Source organism: Physella acuta, unplaced genomic scaffold (assembly GCF_028476545.2).
Source record: "Physella acuta isolate Inbredline_101_S28 unplaced genomic scaffold, ASM2847654v3 ptg000187l, whole genome shotgun sequence".
Lineage (NCBI taxonomy): Eukaryota > Metazoa > Mollusca > Gastropoda > Physidae > Physella > Physella acuta.
In genome coordinates this window covers 841,190-854,669 of record NW_026731706.1, presented here as the reverse complement: position 1 = coordinate 854,669, position 13,480 = coordinate 841,190, and positions in this window count along the sequence as shown.

The following is a 13,480-nucleotide window of genomic DNA, read 5'->3' as shown; positions in this document are numbered from 1 at the left end:
GTTAAAGGTAATCAGGGCTAAAGTCGGTATACGGCATAGGAGCAGAAATGTATTATCTTTTCACATTACACGGCTAGTCGATAAATGCAAAAACTCGACGGATACATACACACACACACACACACACATATATATATATATATATATATATATATATATATATATATATATATATATATATATATATATATATATATATTGGCTAATTTGAAAACATTTCAATGATTTTTAACTTTATTAAACGAAAAATAAAAAAAATAGTATAGTATTATGGCTTATTTATCAATATATAAAATAAACAAGATGTTTAGCTTATTCATTTGTATTTAAAGATAATCTTATAGCTTAAATTTTTTAATCATCGGGTGACCTCACATATTGAGATAAAAAAAAACACCCAGATAAGCCTCATCACCACCCTCTCACCATTACATTTTTCAGAGTGACTAAATGAAAGTTAGTTTTTTGTCCTAGATTTCTTATATTTACTTTGTACACTCGATGTAACGTGGTTGATTTGCAGGCATTAAAAACGTCCAAATACAGAATAAGTATTAATAAAATTACAAGGCTCGAGTTGTCGTTCCTACATGTAATAAATAAATAATTTCCCCTTGCATAACTCGGGTCATTCCAAGGGCAGAATCGATAATCAGGGGAGATAAGTTTATTTACACGTTAGACAGGTTGTGTTTCCCTTCCCTTCCCGGCCTAAGATAAATAGTGGGAAAAAATGACAGGTCTTTTCTTTGATTGGTCAGAATATTAACCCTCTACTTACACCAGTAATAGGTTTGTGTATCACCTTGTATCACCAGGAGATTGTGTGTGTGTTCTATCTTGTGTCACCAGTAAAGGATGTGCGTTCCATATAGTAACACCAATAGTGTGTGTGTGTACTTGTATTCGTTCCATCTTGTTTCACCAGGACAGTGTGTGTGTGTTCCATCTTGTGTCACCAGTAGAGTATTGTATTCCATCTTGTGTCACCAGTAGAGTATTATGTTCCATCCATCTTGTGTCACCAGTAGAGTATTGTGTTCCATCTTGTGTCACCAGTAGAGTATTGTGTTCCATCTTGTGTCACCAGTAGTATATTGTGCTCCATCTTGTGTCACCAGTAGAGTATTGTGTTCCATCCATCTTGTGTCACCAGTAGAGTATTGTGTTCCATCCATCTTGTGTCACAAGTAGAGTATTGTGTTCCATCTTGTGTCACCAGTAGAGTGTCGTGTTCCATCATTTGTCACCAGTAGAGTATTATGTTCCATCTTGTGTCACCAGTAGAGTATTGTGATCCATCTTGTGTCACCAGTAGAGTATTGTGTTCCATCTTGTGTCACCAGTAGAGTATTTTGTTTTATCTTGTATCACCAATAGAGTATTGTGTTCCATCTTGTGTCACCAGTAGAGTGTCGTATTCCATCTTGTGTCACCAGTAGAGTATTTTGTTTTATCTTGTATCACCAATAGAGTATTGTGTTTCATCTTGTGTCACCAGTAGAGTGTCGTGTTCCATCTTGTGTCACCAGTAGAGTAGTGTGTTCCATCTTGTGTCACCAGTAGAGTGTCGTGTTCCATCTTATGTCACCAGTAGAGTGTCGTGTTCCATCTTGTGTCACCAGTAGAGTAGTGTGTTCCATCTTGTGTCACCAGTAGAGTGTCGTGTTCCATGTTGTGTCACCAGTAGAGTAGTGTGTTCCATCTTGTGTCACCAGTAGAGTATTGTGTTCCATCTTGTGTCACCAGTAGATTATTGTGTTCCATCTTGTGTCACCAGTAGAGTATTTTTTTTATCTTGTATCACCAATAGAGTATTGTGTTCCATCTTGTGTCACCAGTAGAGTGTCGTATTCCATCTTGTGTCACCAGTAGAGTATTTTGATTTATCTTGTATCACCAATAGAGTATTGTGTTCCATCTTGTGTCACCAATAGAGTATTGTGTTCCATCTTGTGTCACCAGTAGAGTATTGTGTTCCATCTTGTGTCACCAGTAGAGTATTGTGTTCCATCTTGTGTCACCAGTAGAGTATTGTGTTCCATCTTGTGTCACCAGTAGAGTATTGTGTTCCATCTATTAAAAGTGGTGACCGTGACCTTGAAGGACGTTTGATGAGTACACATATAGGTACCAGGCACGTACACGGTTATATTCTTACCATATTGAGAAAGGTAAAGCTGCTACTTAATAAAAGATTTCCGAAAAATTCACGTAAAGAAAACTCAAACCATAATACCGTACATTCAGTAGTTTCTTATAATAAACTCCCCTCTGTCTAAAATAAATCCAGTTTTTCTTTAGTTTTATTAAAATGCTTAAAAATTGTTTTGCTTACAATTAATCATGTAATGTAACTATCCCACATCTTTTAAAGTTTATTGTCATGATCCCTACATCGTTTCATCCCAGCATACCAGTTCTTTAGAAATAACTACACCTTTAAGGCAGTTTACTCGAATTAGTCGATTACCTCCCTGTGTCGGAGTTATCCCTTGACCTAGTGATAAAATTACCCCAATATAACACACACAGAGCCACGCAGATTTAATTAGCAATCAATGATAATAAAAATTAAATGCGGAGTTAATTTAACCTCTGCAAATTAAATTTCCATTCATTAGTGCTAATTATCCCGTGGTTTAAAAGCGTTCATCTCCATCTCAAGGTAGGGTAATTAAAACTCAGATGAAGGTAAAAATCCAGGTAGCGAGGGAGAGAGTCAGGTCAGACGTAATATTTGTTGTCTGCTGTAGTACTTTTGACTCGACATGAAGATGCAGGAAAAAATGTTTAGTTCGCCCAATGTTTTGATAATATTAGAAAACAAATATACTAGGTAACAGTGTTCACTGTTCACATAAACACAATATTGATAATCCACATGAAGGATTTAACAGCTGTTACATAGAGGTGTAGCGAGAGCCAGGCGGGGGGTGCGGACCGCACCAGGTGACACCATTTAGGGGGTGACACCAAGGCAAGAAATTGCAAAATTTACAGCAGAAAAATTCTTTTTGCGAGTTCCATTTATATATATATATATATATATATATATATATATATATATATATATATATATATATATATATATATATATATATATATATATATTTCGTTTCTTGGGGAGGGGGTGACAGCAAGAAGTGCCGCACTGGGTGACACCCGACCTATCGACGGCACTGCTGTTACATTTGAAATGACGTTTAATTGGTAGCAAAATATTCTTTTAGTATTATGAACACGTTGTTTAAAGTATTAAATTTCATGTTTTAAATTGGTGTTAGGTTAAATTGGGGGTGAAAGTTTTGCTTCAGACAGGCATCCGATGGAGAAGTCAGAACGTCCTATGATGAGGTGCACAACGTACGTGTAGAGCAGTTCATGGTCTTGTATGCTTAAACTGAGGCGCCCTTATAGCAGCAGTACTCTAGCGGCCGCTTCATGTTTGGTCTGGTGATTTAGAATTTCGTTCTCTATAATATAAATATATAAATAATGATCAATGTGGACCTTTTGGCACACACACACACACATACACACACATACACACACACACACATACACACGCACACGCACACTCGCACACTCGCACACTCGCACACTAGCACACACGCACTCGCACACACAAACACACATTCATATACATACTTATATATTAATATATATATATATATATATATATATATATAAATGGAAGTATGTGTGTGTGGTATATATATATATATATATATATATATATATATATATATATATATATATATATATATATATATATATAAATAATGGATTTATCATATAGCAAGGTGACATTGAATTCCGGCTAAGACAACAAATGAATGCCAAATGACAAGCAGACACCAGACAATTGCCTTGCATGCAGCTTAAGATATCCACATAAAGCCAACACTGCGATACTAAGCTCAGACACCTGAAGCCACATTGTATCCACAATTAAAAAAAAAATCTGTTCCACATTTAATAATATGCGATCAGCTGTCAGTAAAACCTCGGTTTTTTTTTTCCTGGAAAAAAAAATTCCCGACTTCCGTTTGTCTGTATTTTCAATTTCCATCTTCCCCGTCAAGTTTTTTTTTTTTCCTGGTCAAAATCCCGTGCCTACGTTTGTCTTGCCGCCCTCGTCTCACACTCGACTTACGCCCCACCCCTCACGCTGTGGGCTAGGTAAACCAAACAGTGGCCAGACTCAGGGGGTGGGGACAAATAAACGAGACGACGAGAAAGATGAAAGGTTACAAAAAGACAAGTTGGAAAACACGGGATTGGCCTCGGTTGCAGGAATTATCCAAGCGTTTTGTTTCTTTAACATTAGAAAGAAATAGTTTTTCTTGTTTTTAATTTTGTCTATGATGTAAAACACTCAAATTCATGACTTCTTTAGTTGCCTTTGGAGGTTGTGTGAAAATAACGTCACATTACGTAACTTGGATTCCTTAAGGGTAGAGTTTAGTAGGAATTCTTCCAGGCAGGTTGCAGATTGAAAGCGGAATCGAGGGCTCTAATGTGTATGGTTTAGCTAGCTACGAGCATGGTGTTTATTTTTCAGCTCTACCGTATACAGCGGTGAATCATAGTTTTCATTAGGATCAAGGTGGGAGGGGGGGGGGAGTCGGGGGAGGGGTGCGATTGAAATCAAGGGGGTAGGGGTACGCCTGGGGCGGCCGTTGTATTAATACATGTCAGGTCGGTTGTTTTGTTTACAAAATACGTCAGGTTAAAGGTCATCAGGATAAAGGTCATTTCTTGGGTTAAACTAGTCGATTCTTGCGTGAGGAATGGGTGCTGGTGGGTGGAGATGTTACGTTAGCATTATGTCATTCAAAGTCGATGACCTCACATATAGCATTATGTCATTCAAAGACGATGACCTCACATATAGCATTATGTCATTCAAAGTCGATGACCTCACATATAGCATTATGTCATTCAAAGACGATGACCTCACATATAGCATTATGTCATTCAAAGTCGATGACCTCACATATAGCATTATGTCATTCAAAGACGATGACCTCACATATAGCATTATGTCATTCAAAGACGATGACCTCACATATAGCATTATGTCATTCAAAGACGATGACCTCACATATAGCATTATGTCATTCAAAGACGATGACCTCACATATAGCATTATGTCATTCAAAGTCGATGACCTCACATATAGCATTATGTCATTCAAAGACGATGACCTCACATATAGCATTATGTCATTCAAAGACGGCCAGCTTGCGTGAAGCAGCGCTATTTGACAACAATAACATATGGACCTCCACTACCACTTTGTCCAGTTGTCCAACTTAGCTCTTACTAATCTACGCTCGACTTGCCCTAAACAACACCACATGATAAATATGAACTGTCGACTTGCCCTAAACAACACCACATGATAAATATGAACGGTCGACTTGCCCTAAACAACACCACATAATAAATATGAACGGTCGACTTGCCCTAAACAACACCACATGATAAATATGAACGGTCGACTTGCCCTAAACAACACCACATGATAAATATAAACGGTCGACTTGCCCTAAACAATACCACATGATAAATATGAACGTTCGACTTGACCTATACAGGACTAAATCACAAATATGAACGCCTAAATTTACATATGAATATACACAAGTGAATGGAACTGAACGTAGCTAAATAATACCGACACAACAATAACTAATATATAGCGAATCGACCAAAATACGTGCGAACAGACGGATTCATACTTTGGATTATAATCTCTCAGACCACTCCTCCGTTTATCGGAAAAGCGGGTCAAGAATCATCTCACAGAGGAAGATTATAAAACTGACTTTAAAATTTCGTTCATGTTTTTTTTATATAAATGTATCAGTTTTTTGTTTCCAGTATATTTTCAATATCGAGATATAATCGTATATAATGTACACATTATTATTTCCTTTGGTTCATTGAGCATTGGAGCATTAAGTATGATAGTCACCGTGTATGTTGTCTATGGTCTCAGTCACTCTTTCGAGTTGTTTTTAAAAATCTTTAATAAAATAAAATGCAATGTAAACTAGCCAATTGATAAAGAAAAACGGGTTTAAACTATACGTCAATAGTGTTCTACTATTGTGATCTTCTAGCAATGGTATACAGTATCGTAACGAAGATTTTTTACTCCAGCTTATGGGGCTCCATAAGGATTAGGGTTATGAGTAGGGAAAGTGCTATGATCAGGATTAGGGTTATGAGTAGGGAAAGTGCTAGGGTCAGGATTAGGGTTATGAGTAGGGAAAGTGCTATGGTCAGGATTAGGATTATGAGTAGGGAAAGTGCTAGGGTCAGGATTAGGATCTAGGTTGTGGTGAATGCTTCCTAATAAGCCCCGCTGTATTGGAAAAATTATTTTCAACTGTTTACTCATCATGCAATGTCAAGGCCACGACTCCATCTTCTAAATCTCACAGGTCAAGCTGACACTATCTGCAAACAGATATTTTTCTCTAAAAATAAAAGAAACAAAAAGCAACAAAACAACAATTTAACTGTCGTATTTTTGCTTTATTCACTTCCGCGTCATTTTAATTACAAGCATAAAGCGTCGGGCAGGGCATGTGACATAATTACACGTGATTGTGCGAGGCTGGCTTATTTAATAGACCCCCACCCCCACCCCACCACCCCGCGTTCTTTGTCTAGCATGGATCTGACGCGAGGTGTAAACAGATTCCTCAATATCATCAAAGTTACGTCAGGAGATTTTTTTTCTTCTGCGCGAAATTAAAATCTAACTTTTTGAGATTTGCGTGTATTTTTTTTAACGACCAAGAAAAAATTATAATTAGCCGAACAAGGACGGGTGGTGTTTCCGCGTGCCTGTCTTTCGAAGCCAAATTCTAAAATTTAAATTTCGCCCAATTTTTTTTTTTTTTTTGCTTATACACATTTTTCTGGCTATCAGAATAACACTATCTTCACGCCAATTAGTCACTTTTGTGAGTCTGGCGATTGTCTCTTTAGTGAGTCGCTTTGGAGCGTTTGTTTAGATTTGATTTTCTACTCACATTTTTGTATCCAATCCAACTCTATCTTTACTCGTCGTGTTTACATCTATACTTCTGCTGGTGGAGACCATACTACTAACATCACCTAAACAGTAATTTAAATAAAAATTCCCAGCTAGTAAACTTACTATGTTACCTTTTGTAATAATTGTTTGAAGTTAGGGTCTAAGAATAAATATTTTAATTTAAAAAAAAAATATTTATTTTAATACAATAAATTAAACAAGCTGAAAGCTATCACAACTTTTTAAATAAATATCTTCAAAGGTAATTTAAAACCGTAATACACTTTTAAAGCATGTAATGAAGAAATGCAACAATCAGATGATGGGGTAGGAACAATTTTTTCTCAAAGAATTATATTTTTCTATTATGATCTTTATACTAACCTTCTAATAGAATAATTCCCTAGACAAAATATTTAAGTAACTTTATTCTGATTTAGCTGAAAGAGTAATTAAAACCTGCTTGAAATAATTAATTTGATCATTTTGAAATAAAATCAAATAAATTATCTTTTATTTTTTAAATTTTAAATATCCTATACTTTTAACGACCAGAACTAGCCTAGATTGTTTTATTAACTGGTCTACACTGTATTTACATTTTAGAACATTCCTTGTTTACATTTTAGAACATTCCTTGTTTACATTTTAGAACATTCTTTGTTTACATTTTAGAACATTCTTTGTTTACATTTTAGAACATTATTTGTTTACATTTTAGAACATTCTTTGTTTGCATTTTAGAACATTCCTTGCTTACATTTTAGAACATTCTTTGTTTACATTTTAGAACATTATTTGTTTACATTTTAGAACATTCTTTGTTTGCATTTTAGAACATTATTTGTTTACATTTTAGAACATTCTTTGTTTACATTTTAGAACATTCCTTGTTTACATTTTAGAACATTCTTTGTTTATATTTTCGGACATTTTTTGTTTACATATTTAAAAAAGCGTGACTAACTACGAACTAGCTGACCACTTGCTACAAATAAATATTGAAATTTGGTTCCGAAAAAAATCTATCCAAGAACAACTTTTTGACACCACATAAAGACAGACGCCACTGGTACCAACGACAACCCCAAAATAGCTGGGTACAAAAAAATTAGAGTTCGTTGCCCTTGTATAGGGGTTCAAGTTTCTTATTACAGGGGAAAACTCCGATCGCTTCCCGTCTTTGCTAATTTGACCAACATCTATAGCGGGTTAAATGAAGTTGTTGAGTCGGTAGAGCTCATGGTTGCTAAACCGAAAAGTCTCGAGTTCGAAGCAAATCCAAAAAGAAAAGCAGGCTGAAATCGGAGTCAATGGCCTCAATGGCGCATAACCAGTTCACACGTATCCTTAATTGTCATCAGGTCGAGTCGGCAAAGCTCATGGTTGTTAAAATTCGAAAAAAAAGTCTTGAGTTCGAATCTTTGGCAGATAAGGCTTGATCCCTTCCAACACTAAAAATTAAGAACGAAGAAGAAGAAAGATTGACTTACAATCTTTCTTTAGGCGTAGGGTGTATTGTATGGCGTTAATCCCACTTTATGTTGCCTTTTTCACATACACTGTTGATGGAACTATACTGTAGTTGAATATTTGTAGGATTTTTTTTTTACAAGTGTATTATTTTTCCAGAAAAATAAAAAAATGTTATTGAGAAAGAAAAATTTATAACGTAAGGCTTTCGAGTGAGCATGGACACAAAAAACCCACCCATTTCTTTCTGCTGGAGGCAGGTCTAAGTTTTAGGAACTGAGAATTCAACCTTTCTCCTTTCTAGTAAAAAAAATACCACTTACATTTTTCTCTAAATTTTGCTAATATGTTAAGGAACTTCCCACTCAAAGATTTTTTTCCCGTTAAGTGATAAATAGAACGACATGTGTACAAAAAATGAAACTAATTAATTAATCTTTTATCGCCTCCTAACCTCATAACGCTTGTTTTTGGTGAACCTCCGCACTGCAATCTATCGATTCACTGCATTTAAAAAACCAAACGTAACTCTTACAGCACATCGGGTTTATTACTTCCCTTCTATTTCCTCATGCGGCGTTCCCTCCCTTGGCAGAGAAACCTGTTTTCCCAGCACCATTACACAAGTTCAGCTGTAAGCAGACTTCACGCATGAACGCGCTGTATTTACGGGGCGGTGAGGGTCAGCGGGTCCGCCTGATTGTAGGGGTCAGTGTGGGTCTGGTCCACACAGGACCGGGGACACCAGACGACGGGCTGGCGAAGAAGTTTCTGGAAAAGATGCGAAAAGTTGATTGCCTTTAGCGGAAGTCGATATTTTTTTTGTTCCGTGAACAATTGCTCAATGGGGTGGAAAACGGCGCTATGTTTTTTAAAAACCCAGCGGAGGTGGGTGTGTCTCCTTAGTGCTAAACAGCTTCCGCTTGTCACAGCCACCAAACAAAGCTGTTCGCTACTTCTTTTATCTTCTCTTATTTAAAATTTTAAACAATGCTGTTCGCTACTTTTTTCATCTTCTCTTATTTCAAATTTTAAACAATCAATACTGCACATCATGTGAATTCCAAACCATGGCTGCTATACCCGATACTTTTTTTTATTAACGTTTGCCAGGAGTTAGAACTTGGTATCAATAACTAATCGTCTGATAGATTGATGCTTATAACCAATCGCAGTTACAATAAACCTTTCCATAACGCGAGAGTTGATCATGATAGAAGTTTGGCAGTCTTAAATCTAACAACTCAGTGACCGACACTTGCTAAAGAAACCATCAGCATTTCGTTCATTATGTAAAGAAAGCCTGTCTAAATAAATCTTGTGTTGTGCATCAAGACTGACTATTCCCCTCATTGTGTAGTTAACAGAAAAAAAAAACATCAAGGATATGACAACAGTAACATTTAAAATCAATAGAGCATAAGAAACGTTGAATCGGCTAACGACTTATTTGGTTGTCTGCGTGTTTTCCTATTATAACATTTATAGCACAAACATGGAATAGTTGTGTGATCAAGACCACACACAATGGTAGAGAAACCTTTTAGAAACTTTGAAGATCAGAAGAACTGATGAGAATGTTGCAAGGTCTGTTTGCTTTCTGAGGAAGATAGAATGGAAAATAAAAATAAAAGACAATAAATCTATGGTAAATATAATATGATTAATAAACGATAACTGGGGGATAAATCTATGTAAATTTTAACATGATTAATCGATAATTAGGGAATAAATCTATTGCTAATTGAACACATTTGAAGACCGTTGTCGAAATTTTAAATAAAAAAGTATTCAACTCTGAACGTATTCTCCGAAAAAAATGTCTGTTTACTCAAGCAGAAATTTCTACATCTCAGTACCTCACTACCCCATTTTTTCACTACCTCACTACCCCATTACCTCACTACCCCATTTTTCACCACCTTACTACCTCACTACCCCACTACCTCACTACACCACTACCTCACTACCCCATTATTCCACTACCCTACTACCTCACTTTTATCACTCACCCTAAGCCCATATTCCCGAAAACATTCTCACCCTAACCACAGTGTTCCAACCACTTGTACGTGCACACCCACTCATTGCTACATTTTCCCGTTCACATTACGTCACCTCCACCTCCACACGACCCCCCACCCCCTCCCCCCCCCACTTATTGAGTCACATAAGAGATGCGGGTGGCCAGATTTAACTGCAATAACTCTCCATTTTGACGAGTTATTGATCAAAGCGACACAAGAAGGCCGCGATAAACAAAGTCAGAGAACTCCCAGAGATTCGCGGCCCCCATTTGCCGCGTGTTTACCCAGTCTTAGTTTTCAATAACGGCCTGTATTTGGACAGGTGACCAGCGAACCTCTTGGGACCCTTTGCGCCCCCTTTTAATGGATTGAAGAAAAGTTCTGCGTTTTTTTTTTCTCGCTTCCAAAGATTTGTGAAGATCAAGGTCGAGATAAATGACCCCGGAAACAAATTCCGGCGGGTGTAGACTTGACATTTCCGTGATTGTTTTTACGTCTACGGCCAACGTCTAACATTGACATCACCCGGGGTTTTCCCCACACAATTTTGGGCCAACTCCCTGGCCATGCCCCAATACAAGCGTGAGATTGCATGCATTTTTCCTCTCCTTTAATCCACACAAACCACACATCCATTCCCCCCCCCCCCCACTCTTTAATCCACCCGAACCATACTTTATATTTATGATTGATATTCATTGCCTCGCTCACTGGATGCCGTATATTTATCTTCCCCTAAAAAAAAATCTGGCCATTATGTCTACGTTTAACGCCTGAGGCACGCGCATTCTGTCGCACACATGCTCACACTCAGACCAGACTGTAGACAACAGGTCTTCTGTCAATGAGGGAATGTCCTCTAGAACTGTAGGTCATGCTGACCTGCATGATTCTGTACGTAGTGACGATGACCCAAGATTTAGCGCGTACGTACGTGGTCACAATTCAATGATGTTTTTAAATACAAAAAAAATCTTTACACTTGTCTGTTGGATATTGTATTTTTCTTTTATTTCTTTAAACATAAGCATCTAGTTTTCAAAATAAAATTATCATAAAATGGAGCTAGGAAAAAGTAGTCTAGTGATCTCACAAGCCAAAAGTTAATAGTTCCGAGAATCTCAACAATTTGTGAATACTTAAATACTCTGTAGGTCTATAGACTCAAAAGCTGAACGTTTGATACCTGGCCCTTACTTTAAAAGCCACTTAAATACAGTAAAGGAAATTTTTCATCACCCATTGCGCTACCTTTAGCTCCACCATCCTCTACCACCCCTAGCTCCATCATCCTCCACCACCCTAGCTCTACTATCCACCACCACCCTAACTCCACCATCCTCCACCATCCCCCCACTCTTTCAGCACCCCAGGTAAAACACGCCACGTCATACCAAAGATGGCCGCCGCCTACCTAATAATCTGGGGTTACACCTCTTTTGTACCTCATTACCCCCCCCCCCCCCCCCCCCACACACCCGTTATGCCAACTTTATGTCTTGTATAAGGATAACCGTCCGTCTCCCTCTGTGTCTGATATTAAAGACGAAAAAAGAATCGAATCATCTCGAATAGACACGGGCGTATGGGGAGAAAATAGCTTTGATTTATTACACAGAGAGCAGTTGGCGTTCTTCATACAACTACTCAACCACACAACCACTTAACCATACAACCACTTAACCATACAACCACTTAACCATACAACCACTTAACCATACAACCACTTAACCATACAACCACTTAACCATACAACCACTTAACCATACAACCACTTAACTATACAACCACTTAACCACATAACCACTTAACCACACAACCACTTAACCATACAACCACTCAACCACACAATCACTTAACCATACAACCACTCAACCACACAACCACTCAACCATATAACCACTTAACGACTTGTCTTACTGGATACGACCATGGGCAAGTAGACAATTGTTGCGGGAATGATTTTTATAAAAAAAAATCCCCTTCATTACATAGGTATGTTGCATAGAAGAAAGGCTGAACATTGGATACACTTCAGTGAATTGGTACAGGATTATTAATTATCGATATGATAAGGTTATTAATTGCCGATACAGGAGTATTAGGTAGAAATATTAAAATGTGGTTGAGTTATCTTGGAGTGGCATGTGGATTAATGTGGTTGAGTTATCTTGAAGTGGCATGTGGATTAATGTGGTTGGTCACCGATATAGTGGGTGACTTGAGGAAATACGTGAAACATATTTGTAATAGTAGTAGCAGTATGCATACAGTGCCACTAACTAGTAGCAGTCAGCCTACAGTCCCACTAACTAGTAGCAGTTAGCCTACAGTCACACTAACACACTAGTAGCAGTCAGCCTACAGTCCCACTAACTAGTAGCAGTCAGCCTACAGTCCCACTAACTAGTAGCAGTCAGCCTACAGTCCCACTAACTAGTAGCAGTTAGCCTACAGTCAAACTAACACACTAGTAGCAGTCAGCCTACAGTCCCACTAACTAGTAGCAGTCAGCCTACAGTCCCACTAACTAGTAGCAGTCAGCCTACAGTCACACTAACACACTAGTAGCAGTCAGCCTACAGTCACACTAACTAGTAGCAGTCAGCCTACAGTCCCACTAACACACTAGTAGCAATATGCCCTACAGTAACTACCACCTAACATAATTTCCCCACCTGTCCCCAATGGTAACACAACTTGATAACTACGCTCGACTAGTCCCATCTGTTTTATTGACCTGATTTCATTTAACCCTGGGGATTCCAGGTGAGGACCTATCTTAATCAGCTGGTCGTTGATTGACGTGTAGGGTCCATCTATCGTCATTAACTAAATTAAAACCTCATGGTTATACAATATTATTTTGTGCAGCTGAAGGCAGCTGTTAGCATTGCCACAACGACGAGGGTTATTTTAT